Source organism: Salvelinus namaycush, chromosome 13 (genome assembly GCF_016432855.1).
Source record: "Salvelinus namaycush isolate Seneca chromosome 13, SaNama_1.0, whole genome shotgun sequence".
NCBI lineage: Eukaryota > Metazoa > Chordata > Actinopteri > Salmoniformes > Salmonidae > Salvelinus > Salvelinus namaycush.
In genome coordinates this window covers 39,038,466-39,058,655 of record NC_052319.1, presented here as the reverse complement: position 1 = coordinate 39,058,655, position 20,190 = coordinate 39,038,466, and positions in this window count along the sequence as shown.

The window sequence follows — 20,190 nt, the reverse complement described above, 5'->3', positions numbered from 1 at the left end:
TCGTTGACTAGATAAAATATTGAGAAGTTTGGCCCATGTCATTGACTAGATAAAATATTGAGAAGTTTGGCCCATGTCATTGACTAGATAAAATACTGAGAAGTTTGGCCCATGTCATTGACTAGATAAAATACTGAGAAGTTTGGCCCATGTCATTGACTAGATAAAATACTGAGAAGTTTGGCCCATGTCATTGACTAGATAAAATACTGAGAAGTTTGGCCCATGTCATTGACTAGATAAAATACTGAGAAGTTTGGCCCATGTCATTGACTAGATAAAATACTGAGAAGTTTGGCCCATGTCATTGACTAGATAAAATACTGAGAAGTTTGGCCCATGTCATTGACTAGATAAAATACTGAGAAGTTTGGCCCATGTCATTGACTAGATAAAATACTGAGAAGTTTGGCCCATGTCATTGACTAGATAAAATACTGAGAAGTTTGGCCCATGTCATTGACTAGATAAAATACTGAGAAGTTTGGCCCATGTCATTGACTAGATAAAATACTGAGAAGTTTGGCCCATGTCATTGACTAGATAAAATACTGAGAAGTTTGGCCCATGTCATTGACTAGATAAAATACTGAGAAATTTGGCCCATGTCATTGACTAGATAAAATACTGAGAAGTTTGGCCCATGTCATTGACTAGATAAAATACTGAGAAGTTTGGCCCATGTCATTGACTAGATAAAATACTGAGAAGTTTGGCCCATGTCATTGACTAGATAAAATACTGAGAAGTTTGGCCCATGTCATTGACTAGATAAAATACTGAGAAGTTTGGCCCATGTCATTGACTAGATAAAATACTGAGAAGTTTGGCCCATGTCATTGACTAGATAAAATACTGAGAAGTTTGGACCATGTCATTGACTAGATAAAATACTGAGAAGTTTGGCCCATGTCATTGACTAGATAAAATACTGAGAAGGTTGGCCCATGTCATTGACTAGATAAAATACTGAGAAGTTTGGCCCATGTCATTGACTAGATAAAATACTGAGAAGTTTGGCCCATGTCATTGACTAGATAAAATACTGAGAAGTTTGGCCCATGTCATTGATTAGATAAAAGACAGAAGTTTGGCCCATGTCATTGACTAGATAAAAGACAGAAGTTTGGCCCATGTCATTGATTAGATAAAAGACAGAAGTTTGGCCCATGTCATTGATTAGATAAAAGACAGAAGTTTGGCCCATGTCATTGATTAGATAAAAGACAGAAGTTTGGCCCATGTCATTGATTAGATAAAAGACAGAAGTTTGGCCCATGTCATTGATTAGATAAAAGACAGAAGTTTGGCCCATGTCATTGATTAGATAAAAGACAGAAGTTTGGCCCATGTCATTGACTAGATAAAAGACAGAAGTTTGGCCCATGTCATTGATTAGATAAAAGACAGAAGTTTGGCCCATGTCATTGATTAGATAAAAGACAGAAGTTTGGCCCATGTCATTGATTAGATAAAAGACAGAAGTTTGGCCCATGTCATTGATTAGATAAAAGACAGAAGTTTGGCCCATGTCATTGATTAGATAAAAGACAGAAGTTTGGCCCATGTCATTGATTAGATAAAAAACAGAAGTTTGGCCCATGTCATTGACTAGATAAAAGACAGAAGTTTGGCCCATGTCATTGACTAGATAAAAGACAGAAGTTTGGCCCATGTCATTGACTAGATGACACATTCAACGCCTCTCTCTTTCTCACTCAACACTGCTACTCCTACGTCAGTCTTGTCATGGGACTCAAATGCATGGAACACCATCACCATGGCAACACTCCGGCCAAAACACTCCGGGACCACAGAGAGGGGAGGGGGGGGGGGGGGGAGAGAGAGAGAGAGAGAGAGAGAGAGAGAGAGAGAGAGAGAGAGAGAGAGAGAGAGAGAGAGAAAGAGAAAAGCTTTGACTATGTAAAGACTCAGTGAGCATAGCCTTGCTATTGAGAAAGGTCGCCGTAGGCAGACCTGGCTCTCAGAAGACAGGCTGTGTGCACACTGCCCACAAAATGTGGAAACTGAGCTGCACTTCCTAACCTCCTGCCAAATGTATGACCATAATTAGAGACACATATTTCCCTCAGATTACACAGATCCACAAAGAAATTAACAAAACAAACCTGATTTTTAAAAACTCCCATATCTACTGGGTGAAATTTCACAGTGTGCCATCACAACAGCAAGATTTGTAACCTGTTGCCACAAGAAAAGGGCAACCAGTGAAAAACAAACACCATTGTAAATACAACCCATATTTATGTTTATTTATTTTCCCTTTTGTACTTTAACTATTTGCACATCGTTACAACACTGTATATAGACATAATATGAGATTTGAAATGTCTTTATTCTTTTGGAACTTCTGTGAGTTTAATGTTTACTGTTAATTTTTATTGTTTATTTCACTTTTGTATATTATCTACTTCACTTGCATTGGCAATGTTAACATATGTTTTCCATGCCAATAAAGCCCCTTGAATTGAATTGAGAAAGAGAGGGAGAGAGAGAGACATGCAGCGAGAGGGAGAAAAAGAGAGACAGAAAGAGAGGGAGAAGGAGAGAGACAGAAAGAGAGGGAGAAGGAGAGACATGCAGCGAGAGGGAGAAAAAGAGAGACAGAAAGAGAGGGATAAGGAGAGACATGCAGCGGGAGGGAGAAAAAGAGAGACAGAAAGAGAGGGAGAAGGAGAGACATGCAGCGGGAGGGAGAAAAAGAGAGACAGAAAGAGAGGGAGAAGGAGAGACATGCAGCGGGAGGGAGAAAAAGAGAGACAGAAAGAAAGGGAGAAGGAGAGACATGCAGCGAGAGGGAGAAAAAGAGAGACAGAAAGAGAGGGAGAAGGAGAGACATGCAGCGGGAGGGAGAAAAAGAGAGACAGAAAGAGAGGGAGAAGGAGAGACATGCAGCGGGAGGGAGAAAAAGAGAGACAGAAAGAGAGGGAGAAGGAGAGACATGCAGCTGGAGGGAGAAAAAGAGAGACAGAAAGAGAGGGAGAAGGAGAGACATGCAGCGGGAGGGAGAAAAAGAGAGACAGAAAGAGAGGGAGAAGGAGAGACATGCAGCGGGAGGGAGAAAAAGAGAGACAGAAAGAGAGGGAGAAGGAGAGACATGCAGCGGGAGGGAGAAAAAGAGAGACAGAAAGAGAGGGAGAAGGAGAGACATGCAGCGGGAGGGAGAAAAAGAGAGACAGAAAGAGAGGGAGAAGGAGACATGCAGCGGGAGGGAGAAAAAGAGAGACAGAAAGAGAGGGAGAAGGAGAGACATGCAGCGGGAGGGAGAAAAAGAGAGACAGAAAGAGAGGGAGAAGGAGAGACATGCAGCGGGAGGGAGAAAAAGAGAGACAGAAAGAGAGGGAGAAGGAGAGACATGCAGCGGGAGGGAGAAAAAGAGGGAGAAGGAGAGAAGGCCATAGTGCTGAAGCTCATCAGACAGAATGCTAGAATCCAAGAGAGTAGAACGAGAGAGAGAGAGACTTTTCCTTAATAAGGAGAAATTGGAGTCAAGTGAGCATCAGCTGGCTGAGTAGAGTACGAGGCTGCTATGTTTGATCAATATGGTCATGAGGCTTCAGCTATGCAGAGGCCCAACTGAACACGTGACAAGAGGGAAAGCCCAGCATGCATACCTACCCTCCATCTAACCATTCGGCCCCTCTATTCCCTTCTTTCCTCCCTCTTTTCGCTCAGTGTGCATTCCTCCATCCCTCCATTCATCCAACCCTCCATTCCATCATCCCTGCATTCCAACATTCCTCTATTCCTACATCCCTCCATTCCTCCGTCCCTCCATTCCTCCATCGCTCCTCTCGTTCTTTTCATCTGCCTCTCCATTTATCCCTCCTCTACTCTATCACTCCATTCCCCTGTCCTCTCCTCCCTCTCTCCGTCCATTACGGGGTAACGTGTTCTCTAAAGGAGGTATACAGTAGATAACTGCCATGATAACACATTTGTCCCTATATGACTTTTTAATGGGATTCAGGGAGGGTAAGCTGATCCTAGATCAGTGGTGGAGTGATTATCTAATGGTTCAGGTAAGGATTTGGAGAGGGTAAGCTGATCAGTGCCTAGAACAAAGTGCCTAGAGGAAACGTCTCCCTGAGAGAGAGAATGCAAGCCGCATGAGTGTGGCATCGGAGCCATTGTGGGCTGCTGCCTCCAGTTGCCCCGGGCCTAATGGGAAGGAATGACAGGAATCTGCAACTGATAATGCCACGCTTAGAGATGGCCATACAAAGATAATTCCCATAGGCTATGCTTCCCCTCTCCCCTTAGCCCACCCTCTCCTCTCTATGTCTGTTCTCTCTCTCCCTCTCCCTCCTCCTCTTCCTTCCCCTCTTCCTCTTTCCTCACCCCATCCTCTATCCTCACCCCATCCTCTCCCCTTGTTTCCTCTTCTCCCTTTCCCTCCTCACCCTTCTCCTCTTCCTTCCCCTCTCCTCTCCTCACCCCATACTCTAACCCTTGTTTCCTCTCCTCCCTCGCCCTTCACCCCACCCTTCCCCTCTCTCTCCCCTCTCCTCACCCCATCCTCTCCCCTTGTTTCCTCTCCTCCCTCTCCCTCCTCACTCTTCTCCTCTTCCTTCTCCTCTCTCCCCTCTCCTCACCCCTTCCTCTCCCCTTGTTTCCTCTCCTCCCTCTCCCTCCTCACTCTTCTCCTTCTCCTCTCCCTCCCCTCTCCTCACCCCATCCTCTCCCCTTGTTTCTTCTCCTACCTCACCCTTCCCCTCTCTCTCCCCTCTCCTCACCCCTTCCTCTCCCATTGTTTCCTCTCCTCCCTCTCCCTCCTCACTTTTCTCCTTCTCCTCTTCCTCCTCTCTCCTCACCCCATCCTCTCCCCTTGTTTCTTCTCCTACCTCACCCTTCCCCTCTCTCTCCCCTCTCCTCACCCCTTCCTCTCCCATTGTTTCCTCTCCTCCCTCTCCCTCCTCACTTTTCTCCTTCTCCTCTTCCTCCTCTCTCCTCACCCCGTCCTCTCCCCTTGTTTCTTCTCCTACCTCTCCCTTCGTACTCCCCTTCCTCATCTCATCTCTCTTACTAGCTGCAGTAAATGTTACCTTATGATTCCTTACCCAATAATGACCATCTCTCTCTTTATCTGTGTCTCCCTCTCTCTCTAACCAGAATGGACCCAATGACCTAATGATGATCATGATGAAGATTCTGAAGATTCTTCCAAGCAGCAAAGTCATCCACGTGGATCCTCTATATCTGTGACCCAGTCCCTCGATCTCCCCATCCCTCTCCTCCATTCATTCACTCTGTATTTGCGTGTTGGTCAGTTGCTCAGTAGGCAGTGTAGATCCTGTATAATGATCAGCAGCTACATCTGGCTACTGGGTCTCTGAAGACACGCCTCCTACTTCCTGCCTAGTGGTTAATTGCACATTTCATTCCTCTCTGATTGGCTAGTATGTTATCATATGGGGGGGGTTACATCCTATGAATCTCTCTGTGCCTGTCAGGACTTTAGTTCAGCTTCTTTTCTTTCTCTCTTCTCTTTTTAATCTCTTCTTTTTCTCTCCTCTCCTGTCAAATCTTTTCTCCCGCTGTAGCGTCCTTGGCGGTGAGCCATTCAAAGGGTTCTTGGTATTCTTTAATGAATTGTGCTGTTTTCTAAAAGATGTTGACTGGCGGCCCATAGAAAAGAGATTGACGAGAGCAGAGAAAAACATGTCAGACACAATAGAACAAAGCCTTTAAGAGAAGAGAACATTGTTTAGGATGTGATGCCTGCAGTTCCCCTAGAAATCACTCAATAGAGAACAGATGAAATGCCACATTCTATGATAACTCTGTGTGTATGCATGGGTGCGTGGGTGTGTGTGTGTGAGACAGCTGATGAGACATCTTTGCTTGGTCCTGGACCTAGCATACAATGTAGATTTCTGTGTGGTTTAAGCTACAGCTACATTGTCTGCTGGGTTTTAGGCTGGCAACAAAAACAGCATTCAACAGCTGAAAGGATTCAATAACTCAATGACTCAACTATTCAACGAGGTAAGTTCACATTCATTCTGCAACTACGTGTCAAATGTTTCACCTTGAAAATACAATAATTGAAAAAGATGTAATAAACATATTTAAACACAAGTATATAGTTGTGTGACTGATATTTTATATGAAAGTTGAAAGAGTTTTATTGTTTATTCCCAATGTTTGGCTTGACAGCAAGATCACAAACAGATCTGGGACCAAATGATTTATCTAGAAAGGATTTGTATTTAGAATAAATACCTGTATAAATCACTCCAAGCCACACATATACTGCTAAAATGTATAGCTACAGTTGTTTAAATATTGTCCCTGCCAGAGAGAGAGAGAGACATCAACACACATTAGAGCTCAATCTGAGTTGTCAGACTGGAGGCATCATGGTTCTTATTGAAGGCTAGATCTCTCTACCCTAGGGTACACACACACCATCTATACCCTAGGGTACACACACACCATCTATACCCTAGGGTACACACAGACCATCTATACCCTTGGGTACACACACACCATCTCTACCCTAGGGTACACACACACCATCTCTACCCTAGGGTACACACACACCACCTCTACCCTAGGGTACACACACACCATCTCTACCCTAGGGTATACACACCACCTCTACCCTAGGGTACACACACACCATCTCTACCCTAGGGTACACACACACCGCCTCTACCCTAGAGTACACACACACACCCTCTACCCTAGGGTACACACACACCGCCTCTACCCTAGGGTACACACACACCACCTCTACCCTAGGGTACACACACACCACCTCTACCCTAGGGTACACACACACCATCTCTACCCTAGGGTACACACACACCATCTCTAACCTAGGGTACACACACACCATCTCTACCCTAGGGTACACACACACCATCTCTACCCTAGGGTACACACACACCATCTCTACCCTAGGGTACACACACACCACCTCTACCCTAGGGTACACACACACCATCTCTACCCTAGGGTACACACACACCATCTCTACCCTAGGGTACACACACACCACCTCTACCCTAGGGTACACACACCATCTCTACCCTAGGGTACACACACACCACCTCTACCCTAGGATACACACACATCATCTCTACCCTAGGGTACACACACATCATCTCTACCCTAGGGTACACACACACCATCTCTACCCTAGGGTACACACACCATCTACCTAGGGTACACACACCATCTCTACCCTAGGGTACACACACACAATCTCTACCCTAGGGTACACACACACAATCTCTACCCTAGGGTACACACACACCACCTCTACCCTAGGGTACACACACACAATCTCTACCCTAGGGTACACACACACAATCTCTACCCTAGGGTACACACACACAATCTCTACCCTAGGGTACACACACACCACCTTACACATACAGTGTTTTCGGAAAGTATTCAGACCCATTGACTTTTTCCACATTTTGTTAGGTTACAGCCTTATTCTAAAATTGATTAAATTGTTACACACAATACCCCATAATGACAAAGCAAAAACAGGATGTTAGACATTTTTTATAATTTATAAAAAATTAAAACTGAAATATCACATTTACGTAAGTATTCAGACCCTTTACTCAGTACTTTGTTGAAGCAACTTTGGCAGTGATTACAGCCTCAAGTCTTCTTGGGTATGACGCTACAAGCTTGGCACACCTGTATTTGGGGAGTTTCTCTCATTCTTCTCTGCAGATCCTCTCAACCTCTGTCATGTTGGATGGGGAACGTTGCTGCACAGCTATTTTCAGGTCTCTCAGGAGATGTTCGATCGGGTTCAAGTCCGTGCTCTGGCTGGGCCACTCAAGGACATTCAGAGACTTGTCCCGAAGCCACTCCTGCATTGTCTTGGCTGTGTGCTTAGGCTCGTTGTCCTGTTAGAAGGTGAACCTTCGCCCCAGTCAGAGGTCCTGAGCACTCGGGAGCAGGTTTTCATCAAGGATCTCTCTGTACTTTGCTCCGTTCTCACATTTTCCTCGATCCTGACTAGTCTCCCAGTCCCTGCCGCTGAAAAACATCCCCACAGCATGATGCTGCCACCACCATGCTTCACCGTTGGGATGGTGCCAGGTTTCCTCCAGAAGTGATGCTTGGCATACAGGCCAAAGAGTTCAATCTTGGATTCATCAGAGCATCTTGTTTCTCATGGTCTGAGAGTCTTTAGGTGCCTTTTGGCAAACTCAAGGCGGGCTGTCATGTGCCTTTTACTGAGCAGTGGCTTCCATCTGGACACTACCATAAAGAACTGATTGGCGGAGTGCTGCAGAGATGGTTGTCCTTCTGGAAGGTTCTCCCATCTCCACAGAGGAACCCTATAGCTCTGTCAGAGTGACCATCAGGTTCTTGGTCACCTCCTTGACCAAGGCCCTTCTCCCCCGATTGCTCAGTTTGGCCAGGCATCCAGCTCTAGGAAGAGTCTTGGTGGTTCCAAACTTCTACCATTTAAGAATGATGGAGGCCACTGTGTAACTTGGGGACCTTCCAAACTTCTACCATTTAAGAATGATGGAGGCCACTGTGTAACTTGGGGGCCACTGTGTAACTTGATACAGTGTCTTGAAGGCACTGTATATTGTCAAACAGTTACACACACACACACACACACACACACACACACACACACACACACACACATCTTTATTCTCATCATCCATCTGTGTGCCAGGGGATTGTCAACACACACAGACAAACACACAGACAAACACACACACACACACACACACACACACCTTTATTCTCATCATCCGTCTGTGTGCCAGGGGATTGTCAACACACACACACAGACACACACACACACACACACACACACACACACACACACACACACACACACACACATCCTTATTCTCATCATCCGTCTGTGTGCTAGGGGATTGTCAGTACACACACACACACAGACGCGCGCACACACACACGCACACACATACACTTGTGCATGGACACAAACTCAGAGTTTTTTTTGTATGATTCCAGAAGCGTCTTACCCAGCTTCTATCCAAACACAGTTGTGCATGGACATCCATACACACACACACGCACAGACACACACAGATTTATATCTAAGGGAGCAGAAGGACCCAACCACCAGACTTCACACAGCATCCCAAAGAGATGAATCAGAATACTGCACACACACACACACACACACACACACACACACACACACACACACACACGCGCCGGACTGATCTCTCCTCACTCCTCTCTGCTTCTGCAGGCTTTGATCTTTCTGATTTCACATTTATCAGAGCCTCTCTCTTTCTCCACACACACACACACACACACACACACACACACACACACACACACACACACACACACACACACACACACACACTAAACTGACGTGGTATGTATGTGTGATGGAAAGAAGGTTAGAAAGACAGAGAGAGAGAAAGGGATGGAGTATATACAGTTGAAGTCAGAAGTTTACATACACCTTAGCCAAATACATTTAAACTCAGTTGTTCACAATTCCTGACATTTGCGACCAAGCTTTAACTTCCTGACTGATGTCTTGCGATGTTGCTTCAATATATCCACATAATTTTCCGTCCTCATGATGCCATCTTTTTGTGAAATGCACCAGTCCCTCCTGCAGCAAAGCACCCCCACAACATGATGCTGCCACCCCTGTGCTTCACAGTTGAGATGGTGTTCTTCGGCTTGCAAGCTTCCCCCTTTTTCCTCCAAACATAACGATGGTCATTATGGCCAAATAGTTCTATTTTTGTTTCATCAGTTGCAAATTGTAATCTGGCTTTTTTATGGCAGTTTTGGAGCAGTGGCTTCTTCCTTGCTGAGAGGCCTTTCAGGTTATGTCGATATAGGACTCGTTTAACTGTGGATATAGATACTTTTGTACCTGCTTCCTCCAGCATCTTCACAAGGTCCTTTGCTGTTGTTCATCTCTAGGAGACAAAACGCGTCTCCTTCCTGAGCGGTATGACGGCTGCATGGTCCCATGGTGTTTATACTTGCGCACTATTGTTTGTACAGATGAACGTGGTACCTTCAGGCATTTGGAAATTGCTCCCAAGGATGAACCAGACTACAATTCTGAGGTCTTTCTGAGGTCTTGGCTGATTTCTTTTGATTTTCTCATGCTGTCATGAAAAGAGGGACTGAGTTTGAAGGCAGGCCTTGAAATACATCCACAGGTACACCTCCAATTGACTCAAATTATGTCAATTAGCCTATCAGAAGCTTCTAAATCCATGACATCCTTTTCTGGAATTTTCCAAGCTGTTTAAAGGTACAGTCAACTTCGTGTATGTAAACTTCCGACCCACTGGAATTGTGATACAGTGAATTTTAAGTGAAATAATCTGTCTGTAAACAATTGTTGGAAAAATAACTTGTGTCATGCACAAAGTAGATGTTCTAACCAACTTGCCAAAACTATAGTTTGTTTACAAGAAATTTGTGAAGTGGTTGAAAAACGAGTTTTAATGACTCCAACCTAAGTGCATGTAAACTTCCGACTTCAACTGTATATCTTGTGATAGATTACATAAAATCCTTGAAAGATACCAAAATGCTGGTATTTTACTGATAAACTTAGAATGTAATATACAGTGTCTTGCAAAAGTATTCACCCCCCTTGGCGTTTTTCCTATTTTGTTGCATTACAACCTGTAATTTAAGTGGATATTCATTTGGATTTCATGTAATGGACATAAACAAAATAGTCCAAATTGGTGAAGTGAAATGAAAAAAATTACTTGTTTCAAAATATTCTAAAAAATAAAAAACGGAAAAGTGGTGCATGCATATGTATTCACTCCCTTTGCTATGAAGCCCCTAAATAAGATCTGGTGCAACCAATTACCTTCAGAAGTCACATAATTAGTTAAATTGCACACAGGTGGACTTTATTTAAGTTGCACATGGTCTGTCACATGAACACCTGTTCTGAAAGGCCCCAGAGTCTGCAACACCCCTAAGCAAGGGGCACCACCAAGCAAGCGGCACTATGAAGACCAAGGAGCTCTCCAAACAGGTCAGGGACAACGTTGTGGAGAAGTACAGATCAGGGTTGGGTTATAAAAAAATATCTGAAACTTTGAACAGGAGCGCCATTAAATCCATTATTAAAAAATGGAAAGAATATGGCACCACAACAAACCTGCCAAGAGAGTGCCACCCACCAAAACACACGGACCAGGCAAGGAGGGCATTAATCAGAGAGGCAACAAAGAGACCAAAGATAACCCTGATGGAGATGCAAAGCTCCACAGAGGAGATTGGAGTATCTGTCCATAGGACCACTTTAAGCCGTACACTCTACAGATCTGGGCTTTACGGAAGAGTGGACAGAAAAAAATAAGCGAACATGTTTGGTGTTAACCAAAAAGTATGTGGGAGACTCCTCAAACATATGGAAGAAGGTACTCTGGTCAGATGAGACTAAAATTGAGCTTTTTGGCCATCAAGGCGCTAACCCAACACCTCTCATCACCCCGAGAACAACAACCCCACAGTGAAGCATGGTGGTGGCAGCATCATGCTGTGGAGATGTTTTTCATCGGCAGGGACTGGGAAACTGGTCAGATTTGAAGGAATGATGGATGGCACTAAATCCAGGGAAATTCTTGAGGGAAACTTGTTTCAGTCTTCCAGAGATTTGAGACTGGGACAGAGGTTCACCTTCCAGCAGGACAACGACCCTAAGCATACTGCTAAAGCAACACTCGAGTGGTTTAAGGGGAAACATTTAAATGTCTTGGATTGCCTTAGTCAAAGTCCAGACCTCAATCCAATTGAGAATCTGTGGTATGACTTAAAGATTGCTTTACACTAGCGGAACCCATCCAAAATGAAGGAGCTGGAGCAGTTTTGACTTGAAGAATGGGCAAAAATCCCAGTGGCTAGATGTGCCAAGCTTATAGGGACATACTCCAAGCTGTAATTGCTGCAAAAGGTGGCTCTACAAAGTATTGACTTTGGGGGGGTGAATAGTTATGTACGCTCAAGTTTCGTTTTTTTTTGTCTTACTTCTTCTTTGTTTCACAATTTTGCATCTTCAAAGTGGTAGGCATGTTTTGTACATCAAATGATACAAACCCCCCAGAAATCAATTTTAATTTGAGGTTGTAAGGCAGCAAAATAGGAAAAATGCCAAGGGGGTGAATACTTTCGCAAGCCACTGTACCCTCCCTTTGCAACCATAAATATTACCATTTTGACACTGTAACACTTACCTCAACCAATCAAAGTTTGTGAATGGACAAACTGTAAGAATCCCAATTATGGGACTTCCTAGTACATTATGAGTGCTCTGTAATGTTCTGTAATTGTTAGTAGTAATCCATAATGGGAGGGGTGTGTGGTGCTAAATCGTTCCTTTGATAAGTGGAACGGGGCGGCAGGTAACCTGGCAGTTAAGAGTGTTGGGCCAGTAACTGAAAGGTTGCTGGTTGGTGAAGAATATGTCGATGTGCCCTTAAGCAAGGCACTTAATCCTAATTGCTCCTGTAAGTCGCTCTGGATAAGAGCGTCTGCTCAATTAGTAAAATGTCAAATGTATAAGTTGATTGACACTAGCCAGGCAAGGACTGGAGGACGGTCAGGTTGTCATCAATATGCAAAGCAGCCGGACCTCCGAGTGATGAGAGAGAAAGAGAGAATCAGAGAGAGAGAAACAGAGAGAGAGAGAAACAGGGAGAGAGGGAGAGGCAGAGAGAGGGTTTATAAGTTCACAGAGAGAGAAACAGAGAGAGGGTTTATAGGTTCAGAGAGAGAGAAACAGGGAGAGGGTTTATAGGTTCAGAGAGAGAGAAACAGAGAGAGGGTTTATAGGTTCACAGAGAGAGAAACAGAGAGAGGGTTTATAGGTTCAGAGAGAGAGAAACAGAGAGAGGGTTTATAGGTTCACAGAGAGAGAAACAGGGAGAGGGTTTATAGGTTCAGAGAGAGAGAAACAGGGAGAGGGTTTATAGGTTCACAGAGAGAGAAACAGAGAGAGGGTTTATAGGTTCACAGAGAGAGAAACAGAGAGAGGGTTTATAGGTTCAGAGAGAGAAACAGAGAGAGGGTTTATAGGTTCAGAGAGAGAGAAACAGGGAGAGGGTTTATAGGTTCACAGAGAGAGAAACAGAGAGAGGGTTTAAAGGTTCAGAGAGAGAGAAACAGAGAGAGGGTTTATAGGTTCACAGAGAGAGAAACAGAGAGAGGGTTTATAGGTTCACAGAGAGAGAAACAGAGAGAGGGTTTATAGGTTCACAGAGAGAGAAACAGGGAGAGGGTTTATAGGTTCAGAGAGAGAGAAACAGAGAGGGGGTTTATAGGTTCAGAGAGAGAGAAACAGGGAGAGGGTTTATAGGTTCACAGAGAGAGAAACAGAGAGAGGGTTTATAGGTTCAGAGAGAGAAACAGAGAGAGGGTTTATAGGTTCAGAGAGAGAGAAACAGAGAGAGGGTTTATAGGTTCACAGAGAGAGAAACAGAGAGAGGGTTTATAGGTTCACAGAGAGAGAAACAGAGAGAGGGTTTATAGGTTCAGAGAGAGAGAAACAGAGAGAGGGTTTATAGGTTCACAGAGAGAGAAACAGAGAGAGGGTTTATAGGTTCAGAGAGAGAGAAACAGGGAGAGGGTTTATAGGTTCACAGAGAGATAAACAGGGAGAGGGTTTATAGGTTCACAGAGAGAGAAACAGAGAGAGGGTTTATAGGTTCACAGAGAGAGAAACAGAGAGAGGGTTTATAGGTTCACAGAGAGAGAAACAGAGAGAGGGTTTATAGGTTCACAGAGAGAGAAACAGAGAGAGGGTTTATAGGTTCACAGAGAGAGAAACAGGGAGAGGGTTTATAGGTTCACAGAGAGAGAAACAGAGAGAGGGTTTATAGGTTCACAGAGAGAGAAACAGAGAGAGGGTTTATAGGTTCACAGAGAGAGAAACAGAGAGAGGGTTTATAGGTTCAGAGAGAGAGAAACAGAGAGAGGGTTTATAGGTTCAGAGAGAGAGAAACAGAGAGAGGGTTTATAGGTTCAGAGAGAGAGAAACAGAGAGAGGGTTTATAGGTTCACAGAGAGAGAAACAGAGAGAGGGTTTATAGGTTCAGAGAGAGAGAAACAGAGAGAGGGTTTATAGGTTCAGAGAGAGAGAAACAGAGAGAGGGTTTATAGGTTCACAGAGAGAGAAACAGAGAGAGGGTTTATAGGTTCAGAGAGAGAGAAACAGGGAGAGGGTTTATAGGTTCACAGAGAGAGAAACAGAGAGAGGGTTTATAGGTTCACAGAGAGAGAAACAGAGAGAGGGTTTATAGGTTCAGAGAGAGAGAAACAGGGAGAGGGTTTATAGGTTCACAGAGAGAGAAACAGAGAGAGGGTTTATAGGTTCAGAGAGAGAGAAACAGAGAGAGGGTTTATAGGTTCACAGAGAGAGAAACAGAGAGAGGGTTTATAGGTTCACAGAGAGAGAAACAGAGAGAGGGTTTATAGGTTCACAGAGAGAGAAACAGAGAGAGGGTTTATAGGTTCACAGAGAGAGAAACAGAGAGAGGGTTTATAGGTTCACAGAGAGAGAAACAGAGAGAGGGTTTATAGGTTCACAGAGAGAGAAACAGGGAGAGGGTTTATAGGTTCACAGAGAGAGAAACAGGGAGAGGGTTTATAGGTTCACAGAGAGAGAAACAGGGAGAGGGTTTATAGGTTCACAGAGAGAGAAACAGGGAGAGGGTTTATAGGTTCAGAGAGAGAGAAACAGAGAGAGGGTTTATAGGTTCACAGAGAGAGAAACAGGGAGAGGGTTTATAGGTTCAGAGAGAGAGAAACAGAGAGAGGGTTTATAGGTTCACAGAGAGAGAAACAGAGAGAGGGTTTATAGGTTCACAGAGAGAGAAACAGAGAGAGGGTTTATAGGTTCACAGAGAGAGAAACAGAGAGAGGGTTTATAGGTTCAGAGAGAGAGAAACAGAGAGAGGGTTTATAGGTTCACAGAGAGAGAAACAGGGAGAGGGTTTATAGGTTCAGAGAGAGAGAAACAGAGAGAGGGTTTATAGGTTCAGAGAGAGAGAAACAGAGAGAGGGTTTAAAGGTTCAGAGAGAGAGAAACAGGGAGAGGGTTTATAGGTTCACAGAGAGAGAAACAGAGAGAGGGTTTATAGGTTCACAGAGAGAGAAACAGAGAGAGGGTTTATAGGTTCAGAGAGAGAGAAACAGAGAGAGGGTTTATAGGTTCACAGAGAGAGAAACAGAGAGAGGGTTTATAGGTTCACAGAGAGAGAAACAGAGAGAGGGTTTGTAGGTTCACAGAGAGAGAAACAGAGAGAGGGTTTATAGGTTCACAGAGAGAGAAACAGAGAGAGGGTTTATAGGTTCACAGAGAGAGAAACAGAGAGAGGGTTTATAGGTTCAGAGAGAGAGAAACAGAGAGAGGGTTTATAGGTTCACAGAGAGAGAAACAGAGAGAGGGTTTGTAGGTTCACAGAGAGAGAAACAGAGAGAGGGTTTATAGGTTCACAGAGAGAGAAACAGAGAGAGGGTTTATAGGTTCACAGAGAGAGAAACAGAGAGAGGGTTTGTAGGTTCACAGAGAGAGAAACAGAGAGAGGGTTTATAGGTTCACAGAGAGAGAAACAGAGGGTTTATAGGTTCACAGAGAGAGAAACAGAGAGAGGGTTTGTAGGTTCACAGAGAGAGAAACAGGGAGAGGGTTTATAGGTTCACAGAGAGAGAAACAGAGAGAGGGTTTATAGGTTCAGAGAGAGAGAAACAGAGAGAGGGTTTATAGGTTCAGAGAGAGAGAAACAGAGAGAGGGTTTATAGGTTCAGAGAGAGAGAAACAGAGGGTTTATAGGTTCACAGAGAGAGAAACAGAGAGAGGGTTTGTAGGTTCAGAGAGAGAGAAACAGAGAGAGGGTTTGTAGGTTCACAGAGAGAGAAACAGAGAGAGGGTTTGTAGGTTCAGAGAGAGAGAAACAGAGAGAGGGTTTGTAGGTTCACAGAGAGAGAAACAGAGAGAGGGTTTAAAGGTTCAGAGAGAGAGAAACAGGGAGAGGGTTTATAGGTTCACAGAGAGAGAAACAGAGAGAGGGTTTATAGGTTCACAGAGAGAGAAACAGAGAGAGGGTTTATAGGTTCAGAGAGAGAGAAACAGAGAGTTAGTTTATAGGTTCAGAGAGAGAGAAACAGAGAGAGGGTTTATAGGTTCAGAGAGAGAGAAACAGAGAGAGGGTTTATAGGTTCAGAGAGAGAGAAACAGAGAGAGGGTTTATAGGTTCACAGAGAGAGAAACAGAGAGAGGGTTTATAGGTTCAGAGAGAGAGAAACAGAGAGAGGGTTTATAGGTTCAGAGAGAGAGAAACAGAGAGAGGGTTTATAGGTTCACAGAGAGAGAAACAGAGAGAGGGTTTATAGGTTCACAGAGAGAGAAACAGAGAGAGGGTTTATAGGTTCACAGAGAGAGAAACAGAGAGAGGGTTTATAGGTTCACAGAGAGAGAAACAGAGAGAGGGTTTATAGGTTCAGAGAGAGAGAAACAGAGAGAGGGTTTAAAGGTTCAGAGAGAGAGAAACAGGGAGAGGGTTTATAGGTTCACAGAGAGAGAAACAGAGAGAGGGTTTATAGGTTCACAGAGAGAGAAACAGAGAGAGGGTTTATAGGTTCAGAGAGAGAGAAACAGAGAGAGGGTTTATAGGTTCACAGAGAGAGAAACAGAGAGAGGGTTTAAAGGTTCAGAGAGAGAGAAACAGGGAGAGGGTTTATAGGTTCAGAGAGAGAGAAACAGAGAGAGGGTTTATAGGTTCACAGAGAGAGAAACAGAGAGAGGGTTTATAGGTTCAGAGAGAGAGAAACAGAGAGAGGGTTTATAGGTTCACAGAGAGAGAAACAGAGAGAGGTTTATAGTTCACAGAGAGAGAAACAGAGAGAGGGTTTATAGGTTCACAGAGAGAGAAACAGAGAGAGGGTTTATAGGTTCACAGAGAGAGAAACAGAGAGAGGGTTTATAGGTTCACAGAGAGAGAAACAGAGAGAGGGTTTATAGGTTCACAGAGAGAGAAACAGAGAGAGGGTTTATAGGTTCACAGAGAGAGAAACAGAGAGAGGGTTTATAGGTTCAGAGAGAGAGAAACAGAGAGAGGGTTTGTAGGTTCACAGAGAGAGAAACAGAGAGAGGGTTTATAGGTTCACAGAGAGAGAAACAGAGAGAGGGTTTATAGGTTCACAGAGAGAGAAACAGAGAGAGGGTTTATAGGTTCACAGAGAGAGAAACAGAGAGAGGGTTTATAGGTTCACAGAGAGAGAAACAGAGAGAGGGTTTATAGGTTCACAGAGAGAGAAACAGAGAGAGGGTTTATAGGTTCAGAGAGAGAGAAACAGAGAGAGGGTTTATAGGTTCAGAGAGAGAGAAACAGAGAGAGGGTTTATAGGTTCAGAGAGAGAGAAACAGAGAGAGGGTTTATAGGTTCACAGAGAGAGAAACAGAGAGAGGGTTTATAGGTTCACAGAGAGAGAAACAGAGAGAGGGTTTATAGGTTCACAGAGAGAGAAACAGAGAGAGGGTTTATAGGTTCACAGAGAGAGAAACAGAGAGAGGGTTTATAGGTTCACAGAGAGAGAAACAGAGAGAGGGTTTATAGGTTCACAGAGAGAGAAACAGAGAGAGGGTTTATAGGTTCACAGAGAGAGAAACAGAGAGAGGGTTTATAGGTTCACAGAGAGAGAAACAGAGAGAGGGTTTATAGGTTCAGAGAGAGAGAAACAGAGAGAGGGTTTATAGGTTCACAGAGAGAGAAACAGAGAGAGGGTTTATAGGTTCACAGAGAGAGAAACAGAGAGAGGGTTTATAGGTTCACAGAGAGAGAAACAGAGAGAGGGTTTATAGGTTCACAGAGAGAGAAACAGAGAGAGGGTTTGTAGGTTCAGAGAGAGAGAAACAGAGAGAGGGTTTATAGGTTCACAGAGAGAGAAACAGAGAGAGGGTTTATAGGTTCACAGAGAGAGAAACAGAGAGAGGGTTTATAGGTTCACAGAGAGAGAAACAGAGAGAGGGTTTATAGGTTCACAGAGAGAGAAACAGAGAGAGGGTTTATAGGTTCACAGAGAGAGAGAAACAGAGAGAGGGTTTATAGGTTCAAGAGAGAGAAACAGAGAGAGGGTTTATAGGTTCACAGAGAGAGAAACAGAGAGAGGGTTTATAGGTTCACAGAGAGAGAAACAGAGAGAGGGTTTATAGGTTCACAGAGAGAGAAACAGAGAGAGGGTTTATAGGTTCAAGAGAGAGAAACAGAGAGAGGGTTTATAGGTTCAGAGAGAGAACAGAGAGAGGTTTATAGGTTCAGAGAGAGAGAACAGAGAGAGGTTTATAGGTTCACAGAGAGAGAAACAGAGAGAGGGTTTATAGGTTCACAGAGAGAGAAACAGAGAGAGGGTTTATAGGTTCACAGAGAGAGAAACAGAGAGAGGGTTTATAGGTTCACAGAGAGAGAAACAGAGAGAGGGTTATAGGTTCACAGAGAGAGAAACAGAGAGAGGGTTTATAGGTTCACAGAGAGAGAAACAGAGAGAGGGTTTATAGGTTCACAGAGAGAGAAACAGAGAGAGGGTTTATAGGTTCAGAGAGAGAAACAGAGAGAGGGTTTATAGGTTCAGAGAGAGAGAAACAGAGAGAGGGTTTATAGGTTCACAGAGAGAGAAACAGAGAGAGGGTTTATAGGTTCACAGAGAGAGAAACAGAGAGAGAGGGTTTATAGGTTCACAGAGAGAGAAACAGAGAGAGGGTTTATAGGTTCACAGAGAGAGAAACAGAGAGAGGGTTTATAGGTTCAGAACAGTAAGTACAGTAAGTAAGCCTTGCCAGAACGGCACAAACAACATGCTGGAGTTCAAAGGTCAAGGCATGAATGGCCCATCACCGACGTCATCATCAGAGCTGTGATGTGAGAGGATTTTGTCGCCATGGCCACCTTCACGTCACTCCTACTATAAGTAAACATTACCCCTCAGTCTCTCCCTCTCCACCCCTCTCTCTCTATCTCAGAATAATTTATCTCCAGATGTGAATGTGTGAGTGTTCTCTAGAGAGGTTTTCCACAGGAATACTGCAGCTGATAGGAGAAAAAGATTTGCATAATGTTATAATAGGTAATGTCAGGAGGTCATAAAAAGACGTAGAGATGTCATAAATACAGATTTATCACCACCAGACCTGAGACACCAAATCCAGGGAGGGTGATGAAGCTTTAAAAGCAACAGTCTGTAAGATGTCCAGTCATTTTAGTTGATGGAATATTCATTGCTACAATATGACATATTTATAAAACACTGTACAGGCTAAATATTTGATTAGTAATCTGAGTGATGGGGCTGGGGAAATGTAACCACTCTCTGAAACACAAACTACAGATTGAGGCTTTAATGTCCTTGGACAGTGGAACTTTGGACATGTAGATATCCCCAACAGTCCTCTGTATCAACTCTGCTGTGCTCCCATATCAACAGTCCTCTGTATCAACTCTGCTGTGCTCCCATATCAACAGTCCTCTGTATCAACTCTGCTGAGCTCCCATATCAACGTCCTCTGTATCACTCTGCAGTGCTCCCATACACGTCTCTGTATCAACTCTGCTGTGCTCCCATATCAACAGTCCTCTGTATCAACTCTGCTGAGCTCCCATATAACAGTCTCGTATCAACTCTGCTGTGCTCCCATATCAACAGTCCTCTGTATCAACTCTGGTGAGCTCCCATATCAACAGTCCTCTGTATCAACTCTGCTGAGCTCCCATATCAACAGTCCTCTGTATCAACTCTGCTGAGCTCCCATATCAACAGTCCTCTGTATCAACTCTGCTGTGCTCCCATATCAACAGTCCTCTGTATCAACTCTGCTGTGCTCCCATATCAACAGTCCTCTGTATCAACTCTGCTGTGCTCCCATATCAACAGTCCTCTGTATCAACTCTGCTGAGCTCCCATATCAACAGTCCTCTGTATCAACTCTGCTGAGCTTCCATATCAACAGTCCTCTGTATCAACTCTGCTGTGCTCCCATATCAACAGTCCTCTGTATCAACTCTGCTGAGCTCATATCAACAGTCCTCTGTATCAACTCTGCTGTGCTCCCATATCAACAGTCCTCTGTATCAACTCTGCTGAGCTCCCATATCAACAGTCCTCTGTATCAACTCTGCTGAGCTCCCATATCAACAGTCCTCTGTATCA